The 14,182-nt window shown below is 34.4% G+C and overlaps 1 long non-coding RNA gene across 1 annotated transcript; it reads right to left on the bottom strand.

The window, feature by feature from the left end:
- Window positions 1-1,808: 1,808 nt before the first annotated feature.
- Window positions 1,809-6,881, bottom strand: LOC121216351 (uncharacterized). Its single transcript, XR_005912522.1, has 2 exons — window positions 6,511-6,881; window positions 1,809-2,292 (listed from the first exon to the last, which is right to left on the bottom strand). It is a non-coding gene; the product is annotated as an uncharacterized lncRNA (long non-coding RNA).
- Between the last annotated feature and the right edge of the window lie 7,301 nt (window positions 6,882-14,182).

Genomic DNA, 14,182 nt, shown 5'->3' with positions numbered 1-14,182 from the left:
ACTTTGAAAAATATTACAATCTCTAGATTTCTTGATTACAAAGAATTTTTTTTTATTTTTCTTTTTTATAAAGCTTTAATCTAAGGTTTGTCAAGATTTGATCTTGGGATAATATAGTTTGCTTTAAGGGTAATCGAGACTTGATCTTGAATCAATGTAGTTTGCTTCAAGGGTCATTGAGACTTGATCTTGAATCAATGATGTTCGCTTCAATAGTCGTCGAAGCTTGATCTTGAAAACGGGTTTGGACCTCTTTTCTTCAGTTTAATTGGATCGAAATATGACTTTCTTTATAAACGCTTTTGGCTTTCTCTCATCTATTGAACTAGATTGGAAGGTGACTTTTCTTTAGAACAGGTATGACGCTTATCGAAAGTTTTTTAATTTCTTCAAAGATTTTTGCAAAGAATTTCTAAACTTTTTAAACTTATGAATATGTGTTACCCTTTTTTATAGTGCCAGCCAATTAAGTAAAAGAAAGTTATTGTAGAATTTAACTTATTCATTTAAGTGTCCTACAAGAATTAAACTCTTTTAATTGTTATGTTTATCGTATGAACTTAGTTAATTAAAGATAAAATAACAAAATAATTTTTAAAGATCGGTTTCTTTATAAAAGAGTTCTAAAGGATTTAATTTCTTTCTTTATTAATTTAATTTAAGATAAACAATAATGACAAATGATGAATTCTGGTTAGTTCAGAATTTCTCCATCTACAAATGCCCCCTTAAAACTCGGTTATGTATATGACTTTTGTTGAGTTTAGAAAGTGGGCAAGTCTTGAAACTTTATTTTCTTCCAATTTGGAAGATTTTTTTTCAAAGGATGGCATCGATTTTTTTTTCATTTAGACTAAACTTGGCAATGAAATCAGACTACCTATGCACCATTATTTTTCAAGGATCAAGTTATAATGTAGCTCACTTTCTTTATGGATGTGCAGTTTAAGCTCACGCTTAGGAGCATCTGTTTTTGGATGAACAGTTTAAACTCGTGCTTAGGAGTATGATCATTATTTTGTGCTAACAGTTTAAGCTCGTGCTTAGGAGCATCATCATTTATTTTGGATGAACAATTTAAGCTTGTACTTAGGAGCATTATTGTTTAGGAGCATCAACATTTTGGATGAACAATTTAGGCTCGTACTTAAGAGCAATGTGACAGTTTAAGCTCATGCTTAAGAGCGTTGCTTTTTATTGGCTTCTTTAATATGTGATTGGAGTTTAATCACAACCATTTCTATATTTTGGAAATAGAAGAGTGCCTCTAATCCTTTGGAAATCCACCGTCCTACTTTGCTTGAAGCTAGTGTAATAGGGTTGAACGAACCAAATTTTATGGTTCTATCCATCATGTTGAATTGAGAAACCATAGTGGGTAATGTCAAGTTTGATGATGCTACCTCTTCTTCAAACACATTTTTTTCTTCTTTATGGAGTTGCATGATTCTATTTTTCAACACGAAGCACTTCTCGAGAGGATGACTAATAGATAGGTGGTATTTGCAATAGTTTGGATCATCTACTCGATTAGTTTCTTCAAGTCACTTATTTTCGGTAACCAAATCAAGTTAGCTTTCAAAATTTCTTCATGCATGCTGGGAACGTAAAAATCAAAGAAATGATACTTATTTTCTTGCCTCTCATTTAGTGTGACTCTATTTGTGCCTTTGACTTGAGCAAAAATGCGTTTCACATTTACTACCATGGACTAATCGATATCTTCATTATCAACTAAAATTTTTCTCCCATTGTGAATTGCTTGTTCAAGAGGTTTTTGGTTTGCAATTATATTGAACTCCATGTCATGAGCTCGAGTAGCTAAGTCTTCATAAGACTTCGACTTGATGCCTTTGAAAATATAGCGTAAGCTCCAGTTCATACATTATATGCACATTTTGATGGGAAGGGATTTTAACAATTTCTATTTGTAATTAAGACTTAAATTCCTTCAATGGTGGATGTAATCGATGACTGGGTCGCCTTTCCACCATTTTGAGATTGTAAGCTTGATCATGCTGACAATGCAAGGAGTACTATAGAATCAATTGAGAAATTATTGTTCGAATTCTTCATAGCTGCCAATCATTCGAGACTCAAGACTAGTGTATTAATTGAAAGCATTTTCTTTCAATGATCAGATAAATTGTTTCACCATGAGATCCCCATCATTATTGACGTCTTTACAAGTTTCCACGGAGTGAGCACATGTTGATGTAGATTTCCTTTGCCATTGAATTGTTGGAATTTTGGAGGCTGATGACTTATTGGCATCTTCCAATGATTGATCCTCTGAGTTTATAGTTTTGAACATTATATGAAGGCGGAGAAACATTTTCAACTTGGTCTTTGGTGACTTCTTTAATTAGCTACTTGAGTTGACATGAAAAAAATACTTTGAAGTCCTTATTCGATAGCTTTGATTTCACCACCTTCTTGAAGAATTAGATGTTTAGTTTATTTTTTTATAATAAAAAATAAAAAACTAGTTACGAGAACTTAAAATCCATCTCCAAATGGGGAATTCTCTAAAAGTTGCAGCCCAAGCCTTCTCTCGTTATTCATTTTTACCAAGCTATTTGCGTCCTGATTGTCTTATCTAGAAACATGCCAAATACTCCAATAGTCAAATTGTAATAGTAGCTAATGAATTCTCCTAACTAGTGCAGAGTTGGAGTCCTCCAAAGATCTTTCTTTAATTACCTTAACCGCTTTAAGACTATCAGACTGAATTAACACTTTGTCATACCCCTTGATCAATTAAAAGTGTCAACCCATCCAAGATGCCCCATAATTTTGCATCGAACACTAAACAGTTCCCTAAATATCTGTTGAACCCAAATAACCACATTCTATTACGATCTTGTACAATTCCTCCTACTGCAGCGAGTCTAGGTTATGATTTACTAAACCATCAGTGTTCAAACGAACCCAATTCCCAGTCAAATTTAAGCAAGGTATCTCAATACATGTCTTTATCTCATGCCTTTTGGCTATCGATAAATACTATTTTGCCTAACTATAGGAAGTCTTAATTATATCACTACTACTCCAATAATTGCCTTGGAAAATGAAGATGTTTCGATTTTTCCAAATACGCCAAATGATAATCCCAAAGAAGCATTACCAGTCCACGTCGCTCGCATAATTATCCCCACTATTCTGAAGGTTTTCATTGAGCCATTCTTGCAATGGGAATTAAATAGTTACAAACACTTCGCGTTGCTAGACAGTCTCTAATAGCATGTAACACATCCTCATAACTATGCCCACAAACTCCACAGGTCGTACTATGTCCAAAACCCGTTCTAACTCTCTCCGTATTAGTTAACAACTACTACTTGAAAACGAGCCAAAGAAAGAAACGAATTCGTTAAGGTCCTTGAAATTTCAAAGGTAATCGCCATACCGCCTCCTTCGGATTCTAAGAACTTCCTCGAAGATTTTTATATGCACTTTTAATAGAAAAGGACCTCGTCCAGGTGCCCCCCAAATAATTCTATCATTCTCTGGTGCCGAATAAGGTGGAGGAGTCCCTACTATCCTGTTGATCACCTCCTCTGGTAGCCAAAGCTGAAAAAGATTAAGGTTCTAATCCCCATCATCTGTAACCATATCATTTAACAAACAGTCCAATTCTAGACAAGAATTACCAAGATCCAGTTACCAAGATGAGCTATATTCAGCACCCAAAGGTCGTGCCAACATTTGATAAATCTCCCATCCCCCATTGACCAAAGCAAGTTCTCCCGTATAAGTGACCAAGATTTTGCCAGGGCTCTTCACAAGAAAGAACATCTACCACAAGATGTCTCAAGTAACCTCCTAGAAACCCCTTACTTGGCTCGAAGAACCTAAACCCAAAGAGCCTTAGAATCTGACACAAGATTAAATCCTAATATCATTATAAATGACATTATGATCCTGCAATTTTCAGAATCCAAGACCACCATGTCCCCTCGGTTGGCAAATATTATCCCAACAGACCAGAGCCACCATTTTCCCACTATTTGAATACCCTCAAACATACTGTCTAACCATTCGCTCAATTTCCTCACAAAGCCCCTTTGAAATCATCATCGACTGCATGAAATAACTTGGGATTACTAACAAAAAAACTGAGCTAGAGTTTCCTTACTAGCTAAAGATAAAGACTTAGCATCCCAACTCTATAGTTTACTTCAAACCTTCTCCACAACAAACCACAAGGTACTGTTTATAACTCTATCATGAAAAAGAAGAACTTCCAAATAGCTCTTCAGATTCTGTATTCTGTGAAAACCAAGAATAAAACACAAGTTCTCCCTTAAGTTGAAATTGACTCCTTTAGAAAAATAAATATTGGTCTTATGGGCGTTGATCTTATTCCCTGAGTAATCACATAAGTTATCCAGTACCCTTTTAAGCATCATAGCTTGGCTTTCTTTTACATGCCCAAAAATGATCAAATCATATACAAAGAAAAGGTGTGATAGGGAAGGATAGAAGTGGGATAGATGAATCAGATTCCAACAATCAGAGCTAATAGTTGAATGAATAATATGCCTCTACCATTTCATACACAAGACGAAAAGATAGGGGGACAGTGGACACCCCTACCGGGTACCTCGTGCAGGTCTAAATTTCTGTGTTGGAGTTCCATTTCATAAGATTTGCATGGTAGAGTTAGTGATAACAGACATGGTAACATTACGAAAAAAGTTAGGAATACCTGTGGCTTGAGGGGATGCATCAATAAAATTTCATCGTACTCGATCATAAGCCTTTTCAAGACCTATTTTAACAACCAACCAATTTCTATTCTTCTGTTTGATTTTCATTAAGTGAATCACTTCCTTCGCAATTATGATGTTATCTATAGTACTCCTTCCCGCAATAAACCTAGTCTGTTCTTGTCCAATAATTCTTTGGAAAATCACTTTGAAACGATTAGTGATGATCTTCATAACCAACTTATAAAGAACTGGACATAAGCTGATAGTGTAAAATTGAGAGAAATTTTTAGGATTTTACACTTTAGGGATAAGTAAAATTAAAGAATTATTTAAATCCGGATCAATTTCCTCTCATGTAAATACCTTTTTAACCCAATCACTAACCGAAATCCCATCACGATCCTACTGACTCTAAAAGAAAAAAGCATAAAACCCATTACTACCGGGAGCTTTTAAAAGACTCATATCGAACATGGCAGTCTTTATTTCTTCATCAAAAATTAGATTACTCAAAAATTGGAACTCGTCATCCTTTAGCTGTGGAAACAAATTTTGAGGGAGACTTCTCATTAGGCTCGGATCTTCACCATATGACTTCTGGAAAAAAACTAGTCACCTCATGACATAGATCTTTCTCATCAAAAGTTCATTCCCCTGCCTCCTTTTTTTAAAGTTGTGATCTGATTCTGCTTCTTTTTCTAGAGTATATGTTAATGAAAAACTTAGTATTCTTGTCTCCCAAAAAAAGCCACCGAGTCTTCTTTTTACAAAGCATTTGTTCGTGATATAAGACATTTTTCAACTCCTCCCGAACCTCTAATTTTGCCTAAAAAATCTGAATGGGCGTAATCAAGGCCTTTATGAATATTTGTCAGTCTCTAAATCAACATTTTTTTACTTGTCCTAATGTGTCCATAAACCTTCTTATTCCAATCTCTAAGTTGACTTGTAAAAGTTGAAAGTGTAGAGGGCATAACACCATTAAAATTCCACTTTTCCTAAACAAACTCACCAAAACTCGGGTGTTTCACCCATCCCACCAAAAAATGAAAAGTTCTACCCTTAGAACAATGAATCAATGGCCTAAGAGACAACAACAGTGGCTGTGGTCAGATTTGAGCCTTAGAAGATAAGGTACAAAACAAGTTAGAAAAGAGGCCATCAACTTAACGTTACCAATTGCTTTATCCAAATGCTCATAAACTCCAACTCTATGTCGTGTAAAAGGAGAACACCGAAACCCCAAATTGTAAAGATCCGCTAAATCCATAAAGTTACCAAAAAGAAACATCTTTTTCCCTTATCACGCCTACCTCTCTTTTCATTAATTGAGAGAATAACATTAAAGTCCCCTATAGCTAACCAAGGGCAACCATTCCTCGGAATCATTAATTTTAAATCATCCCAGAGACATCTTCGTTTGTGACTATTCGAACTACCATAAACCAAAGCCACAAAAATAAGACTCAATAGAAAATTCACAGAAATGTGAATAAAAAAAACTGAGGGTGACTCCAAATTATATCAACATAGAGCGACTCATTCTATCTAACCCAAATGCCACCAGAAAAACCAACTACCTCCACTCGATAGGAGCATTGGAATCCAAGACTAGCAATAATAGAATCAGCTTTATCACCACTAACTCTTGTCTCTAAAAGGGCCACAATATCAGGCTTGTATTCCCGTTGTACTCATGAAAAATTCACGGAAACTTCATATTTTCACATCCCTAGCAATTCCATGAAAATATTAATAGATTCATAAAAATAATAAAAGAGAAACGATAACTAACCTTAACGCCAACTTAATAGCTTTCTCTGTGATAATCCTCGTCACGACTCATTTTCTCCTTTTCATCCTCATTCGTAATTTGTGAGTTGATAAGTTTGGCCTTAGAATTCATGCTATCTAATAAAGGGAACCTTATATTTCCCAAATTTTTAAACATACCACCACGATCCTGAATAATCTTACTGATGACTGTACCATTTCGAACAAATTCCACCTTTACCCTCTGTACCTTACCCTTTAAGAGACGGAAGTCCTTTATCAATCCCGACCGAAGTAACTTTTCCCAGAGATTTAGTATTTTTGGGCCTTTTTTATCCTTAAAAAAATGACTAAGTGTTTCTTAGGATCAAGAAAAAATTTAACAATATACACCATAAGCTCTATCCCTCTTTCGAACATAGGGTTATAATGGGAATTAATGCCTAAAGACTGCCTCTGCTCCTTATGAATAAGCAAATTAACAGAATTAAAATTACTGCTAGAACCGTTATTATCCTTTTGGACCATCCCAGGAATTATTTCTCCTTGGATCAAATCCATTTTTCCAATCAATTGCGCAAACCGAAGAGTCAATTGTAATCGGGTTTTGAGAGCCACCAATCAATTGATGTTTAGTTTTGTTGGAAGAAGTTTGGCTACTTCCACTTAGATGTTCAATGTGAGCCATTATGGAAGTGATTAGATAATTTGTTCCTTTAATTAAAATTAACTGTGCAATTTTTTAAATTGACACCCTAAGATTAAATATAATTTTTTTAAATTTATATTTGTTGTTTATAATATAATTTTCTGCTTATAAATTTAAAAAATTAAAATTACATTGTTATTTATCCCTATTTATAGCTTGTATTCTTCTATTTCCATCTCTTAACTCTCCATAAGTTGATATGAGCTATAATATATATTTAGTCTTTCTATTGCTCCAAAAAATCAATAGCAACATCAATTGGATTTAAGGTGTAGTCATAGTTGTTTGAATTGGATTGGTGATCAGACTGATTAGATCAAGAATCAATTGAGATACCGGTCCAAAGAGGTATCAAATTGGTTGACCTATGGATTGTTATGGACTGATTGAGCCAGGCTAAAAAATTAGTTGAACCAATTTGATCGATTTTTTAAAATATTGTTTTCAATGAATTATTAATAATTTATTAAATCGAACTATACAAATCGATGACCTAATTAATTCAACTATTGATCTGATGCTAAAAACCTTGAGTATAATTGAAACAATGGATTGATGCTGGGAATGAGAATTGACATCACCCCAAAAAATTAAAAATATGTTAAATAAAATTAAATGGACATTCTAAAATTAAAAGATTAAATATACACTCTAAAATTAAAATTCTACCTTTTTTATAAATTAAAAAAAAATTACATTGATGCTTATCTCTTTGGCTTATAGCTTGAATTCTTATATTTTTCATCATTTAAGTTAACACTTTTAAAGTATGCTTGGTTGGGGGGAATGAAGGATTGAGGGACGAAAATAAAATTACCTTTTCCATCCTAATGCATAAAAACCAATACTTTCAATATGGAATAATTAAAAGAAAGAAAATGAGAGATAATTTTACTTTTTCAAATGTTTTATTTTCTCTATGATGAAAAGAAATTTACTTTTTCTTCTCATTTTTCCATCTCTCCTACCAAGCACATCTATGGAAAGAAGAATTATATATTTCATCTTTTTATTTTTCTATTTCTTCAATTTTATATCTTTGTAATCTTTTTCACTCTACCAAGTAAAGTTTTAAGCAATGGCGTAACCAAAAAGTTAAGTAGAGGCCTTGACCTCCCAACCAAATGGTATAATTGTTATTTAGGCTCTTCAAAAAGTAAAATATTAAGTAATTTAATGTAAATATTTTTAACGTAATATTAAACAAAATTATCGACTTTAGTGTAGAACACGTAGTAAATAGCAGAAGAAAACAATAAATTCAAAAGGAAACTGAACTAAACTGATCGATAATTTCTAAAACCAACTGAATGCCTTATATAGGTTTACATATCATGACAAACCATTATCCATAAAATTAGGGGAACATTCCATAACAAGTAGCTACCCATAAAACTAGGGATACATCCCATAACAAACCACTATGTTAGAAAACATTAACAACTGATTAAATTAAACATTGCCTAAAGACTCAATTAATAAATAAGAATAAAATAATTAATTAGACCAACAAATCAAACATAAACAACATAAACATTGTTGGTGTTACTGTTTAACACTCCCCTTCAACACCAGCTTACTTCTATTCTAACATATCGAGTTGGTAACAGAAACATTCAATCTTGTTGCCACTCAAGCCCTTCGTGAATAAGTTTGCAATCTGCTATTCTGTCTTAACATGTTGCAACTCAATCTCTTCTTACAGCACCAAGAAACTGTCCCTAGCCCAAGCAAAAACACATACCCAGTCATTAAGTTTGGGTATCATGATCATCCGCATAATTAACATCACAAAAACCAACTAGATTGCAACCACCTTCTTTCTTGTATAGAAAACCATAACTGAGAGTATTCTTCACATACCTCAAAATTCGTTAAACAGCTTCCAAATGAGGCTTATTTGGACTTTGCATATACTAACTCATCACCCCAACTGCATAAGAGACATCAAGTCCTATCAAAGTTAAATAGATTAAACTACCAACCAGTTGCTGTTACATTGTTGCATCTTCCAAATCATTCCCTTCATGAGCACACATCTTGATATTTGGTTCCATGGGTGACAAAATCGGCTTGTAGTTTAACATTCTAAACTTATTCAACAAGTCTTTAGAATATTTTTGCTGATAAAGGAAAATCCCATATCGATTACAATCAACCTCCAGACCAAGAAAGTGCTTGAGCTTTCCAAGTTTTTTTTCATATGAAAACGTACAAATAAATTCCCCTTTGTTCGAAGACTTTTTTCATCCCAATCTCTTGTCACAATTAAATCATCTACATACACCAGAACCACAGCTAGCCTTTCTCTATTGACTTTAACGAACAAGCTCGAATATGAATATGTCATTGAATAACCGCTATGAGTCAAGAATTTAGCGATCTTGCCATACCAAGCCCTCGACACTTGTTTTAATCCATAGAGCACCTTTTGAAGCTTGTACACATACTCCGGATAATCTTGACTCTCAAAACCCATCAGTTGATTCATGTAAATCTCCCGATCTAACTCTCTGTGAAGAAACACATTCTTCACACCCATTTGGCACAAGTTTCATCCTTTACTAGCTGTAAGTGTAAGTAAAACTTGCACTATTATAAGCTTCACCACTGGGTTAAATGTTTTATCATATTTTAGTCCATATTTTTGAGAAAATCCTTGAGCCACCAAACGATCCTTATGCCTCTCGATTGATCCATCTAAACGACAGTTTATCTTATATATCCACTTGCAAGAAATAAGCTTCACATCTCTTGGCTTTGACATAGGCTCCTAAGTCTCATTTTTTTCTAGTGCAACAATCTCTTCTTCCATAGCTTTAAGCAACTCCAGACTTTTAAATGCTTCCTCAAATGTCTCGGGTTCTCTCTTATCTTCTTCAACTAGAACAACATTGGCCTTAGCATTATGTCTCGGGTTCTCTCTTATCTTCTTCAACTAGAACAACATTGGCCTTAGCATTCTTGGTATTTGACTTTCTGACTTTTCTCGATTTCTTAAGTAGACCTGGTTTTCTAATTTATTCGACTCATCTTCTCCATTTAGTGGTTGATGTACATCAATTTTGGTTGGATGCTAAAGTACATCAGTTTAAACTAGACATCCGTGCATGCCAGTTTGCCAAGGAGTTTGAGTTTTGACTTCATCATTAGCAACATTGGCTTCTTCCAAACTCAAATGGATTTGAGAATCCTGCGACTCATGCCTACAAGCATTTGATTATGGTGATACCTCATTCTCTGATGGCCACTATAAAGAAGATTTATCAAACACCAAATTCCAAGACGTATAACACTTCCCAGTTATAGGATCACAACATCTCCACCATTTTCTTTGGCTGTCATATCCTACAAAAATACACCTAACAACTTTCTTGTCCATCTTGCTACATAAATTATCAAGAACAAATACATAGCATACATATCCAAACACTCGAAAATAACTAAATGCAGGTGTCATGCTCTACAATTTCTCAAAAGGAGAAAGAAAAGATAAACTTTGTTGAGGAAGCCTATTGATTACAAAAGTGGTTGTCTTCATCATTTTCACCCAAAATTGTCTCGAAATATTTTTCGCGTGAAGCATACTATGACATATCTCCGCCAAGTGCCTATTTTTCCTCTCAGCCACACAGTTCTGCTATGGTATCCTCAGACATGTGAATTGGTAACATATTCAACACTTTTGAAGAAAATCCGAGAACTCACCTGAAGAATACTCTCCTTTGTTGTCGGTGCGTGAACAACGAATCCCTTTACCAAACTCTACTTCAACCACCTCCCTAAAATCTTTAAACTTTGTGAGAGTTTTCAATTTTTCCTTCATAAAATAAACCCACATAAATTTAGAAAAATCATCGATAAATGTGATAATATACTTCATCCAACCAATGGAAGCTTGCTTAATCGGTTCGAACACATCAAAGTGGATTAAATCTAATAGTTCATTTGCTTTAAATTTGGACACTTCGTAAGGAAGTTAGTGTGTTTTCCCATACTGGCACGCACCGTATTCGTCCTCACTTTAAGTTGTGGAAGACCCTTCAGCCTCGACTTTTTCATCATCACGCCTAGTCGGGAATAGCTAACATAACTCACCCTCATGTGCCATAAATTAATTGTCTCATTTTTCCTCGTCTTGTCCACGTATGCAACTTCACTAGACATTACGTAGACCTATTGTAGTATTTGCCCTTGCATCACTAGCTTCTTAGAAGTCTTTAGGTTGCGATAAACCTTTACATCTTTAGGATCAAACAAAACATAATGTCTCGAAGATGTTAACTGTGCTATTGGAAGAATGTTTTTCTTCATCCCGAAACATGGTAAACGTTTTGTAACGACACCTCAGTAGCACTATGCTGATGAGGGACTACAATATTACCAATATAAGTTATCGATAACTTCGAGTTGTTTGCAGTCACTATCACACAACTTCTTTTGTATTTTGAAAAAATCTGTAACTTCTTCTTATGTGATTTGAGCAGCCTTAATCAACAATCCAGTCGTTCTCATAATCAATTCGATTGTAAGAGTCATTTCCTCTTCCCCAACAAACAGTGCCTCAACAACCCATTCTTCTTCACTATTGGCAATAACAACATTACTTTCTATGGGCTTTTTCTTCGACCAGCAAGCATGCATCTTGTGATCCTTTTTGCTGCAATTTTAGTAGCTCCCTCTAAACTTTCTGCCACTGTCATAGGGCTTTGCAACTCCCTCTACACGAGAACTCCCTTCATCCCAAAAACTATTCACCTTGTCATTGCTCCTTTTTTATCCACCTACTCTTGTTGGCATTAAACGCTTGTTCTTTCCCTTTCAATGGAACTTCACCCATATTTTTCGCTAACGCTTCTTGACTAGTAAGCAAATTCTTAAACTCAACAAGTGATGAATGGGTTTGCCATCTTTGTATTGCAGCAATAAAGCCTCTAAATTTTGGTCTCAAACCATGGATGATTATCCTCTTCACCCCGGTGTCCTTGATCGGAGCTTATAAATTCAAATCACCAATCTCTCGTGATACGTTTAAATTATATAGGTTTTATTAGAACTTTTTTACTTATAATTTATGCAAATTCTGAGCATGTGGGTAGCCAATTGAGTCATTTTAATTCATATTAAGACATTAGACATAATTTGAGTGAAGTTTGTAATCTTATGCAATTTAGTATTAATTTTACATAATTTTGCTATTTTGTGCTACATGTTAATTTTTACTCAATTTATTGTAGTTGGACCACTAAATTAATTCATGTAGGAGTCAATAATATCACACATGAACACAAGTTAATTGCTATTTCATGTGGATGGAAAGCTCACCAATTGGATTTATAAATTCAATTAAACCCAACTTGGAAGATGGTTGCTGAAAAAAATGAAGTTTGCTCTTAATTGGGTTGTCAAAACCGTCCAATAAGGGGGAGAATAACCCAAATTTGGCAAAGGCATGAGAGCAACACACATCAGCTTTGGGGGAATTAATTTGAAGGTCCCTACATGTGCAAAGAAATCACAAATCAGCCCTTAACTTCCACTTTGACTGCCGTCCAACCTATGCCACAAATCAAGCAAGAATCAAGCAAGAAAATCAAGATAAAATCAACCCACTCTCCACAATTAATGGTCGGCCAAGCAAGGAAGCAATTCAAGGGATTTCCAAGCTATTTTTAGCTACCTCCCATGCTATTCCTCTACTATAAATACTACGTTCATTTCACTTCTCAATCATCACTCATTTTTTATTCATCACATTTCTCTTCTCCTTTCCACGCATAAGCCTTCCCATTTCCCCATTTCCTTTAGCTAACATTTTCCCTTGAGGAAAACCACAATTGGTCGGCCACTTTGATGAGCATTTTACAAATGAGCAATCACGAGAACTGGAGTAAGCCACCACAATTGGTCTTCGAAGAACCACCGAAATCATCAAGAGTTTCTTCTTTCCCGTTCTCTAATTTTTTTTTTAGTTATTCAACATGTTCACAAATTGTTTTGATGGTTTTCCATTGACAACGATGGCTTAATTTTGTTTTAGCTAGAATGATTGCATTAATTTGATGAAGTTCATTTGATTCATGTTTATGATGTTATATGCCTCAGTTGCTCATGCTTCCAATTAAAATCATTTATGTATTTCATGCATTAGAACATGTTTGAATGCATTTGAATTAGTTGATCAATCCTGACCAGATGGCAATTAATGGACACGATAATTGGAAGGTGCTTGCTTAATTTAGATCCTAATCTGATTAAATTAAAAGTTCGTAATAACTCGAAAGAGCTCTATTACCTTGCATAACTTTAGGTTATTAAATTATTTCAAACCTGATCCGTCCCTGTTACTTCACATAAGTTCTAAGGAATCCTTAGTTAAATGTAAACATAAAAATATACATGTTTTTTTTAAGTATAAGATTTTGAAAGAACTTATATTAGATTCCAAGTTAATAAACGATCGAGTTGCCAATTTTTTCGGAACATTGTTAAGCATGATGAAAAATGAATTAAGTCAAACGTTGTAATTATTCTAGCCTATTCATGTTTACTACTAAACCATCACCTTGCATTTCATTTCATTTGCATTTAGGTTAACTTGCATTTAGTTAATTAACTTAATTTGACACCTATCACTCAAAATTATTGTGTTTTCCTTAACCAATTTATGAATAGTAATTTTACAATTATTGATTTAAATGCAGTCCTTGTGGAGACAATAAATCTAATACTTACTTATTACTTGAAAACGATTGTGTACACTTACACATTTCGTCGCGAACCATCTTGGCATAACGACTTTACCTTGTGAAAATACTGCAAGATTGTCATGTTATGTTACGCCATCAACAAAAATTAGCTCTCAAGAAGTTGAAGCTTCGTGCCATTTCTATTGGGGAACAAACTTGCCAATGTATCCCACGTTTCTTTAGGAGTTTTGGCATCCCGGATGTGCTTTAGCATGTCTTTTTCAATTGTCATCTTC

Source organism: Gossypium hirsutum, chromosome D04, assembly GCF_007990345.1.
Source record: "Gossypium hirsutum isolate 1008001.06 chromosome D04, Gossypium_hirsutum_v2.1, whole genome shotgun sequence".
Classification (NCBI taxonomy): Eukaryota; Viridiplantae; Streptophyta; class Magnoliopsida; order Malvales; family Malvaceae; genus Gossypium; species Gossypium hirsutum.
The sequence above is the reverse complement of the archived record's forward strand: the minus strand, read 5'-3'. Positions and strand labels throughout refer to the sequence as shown.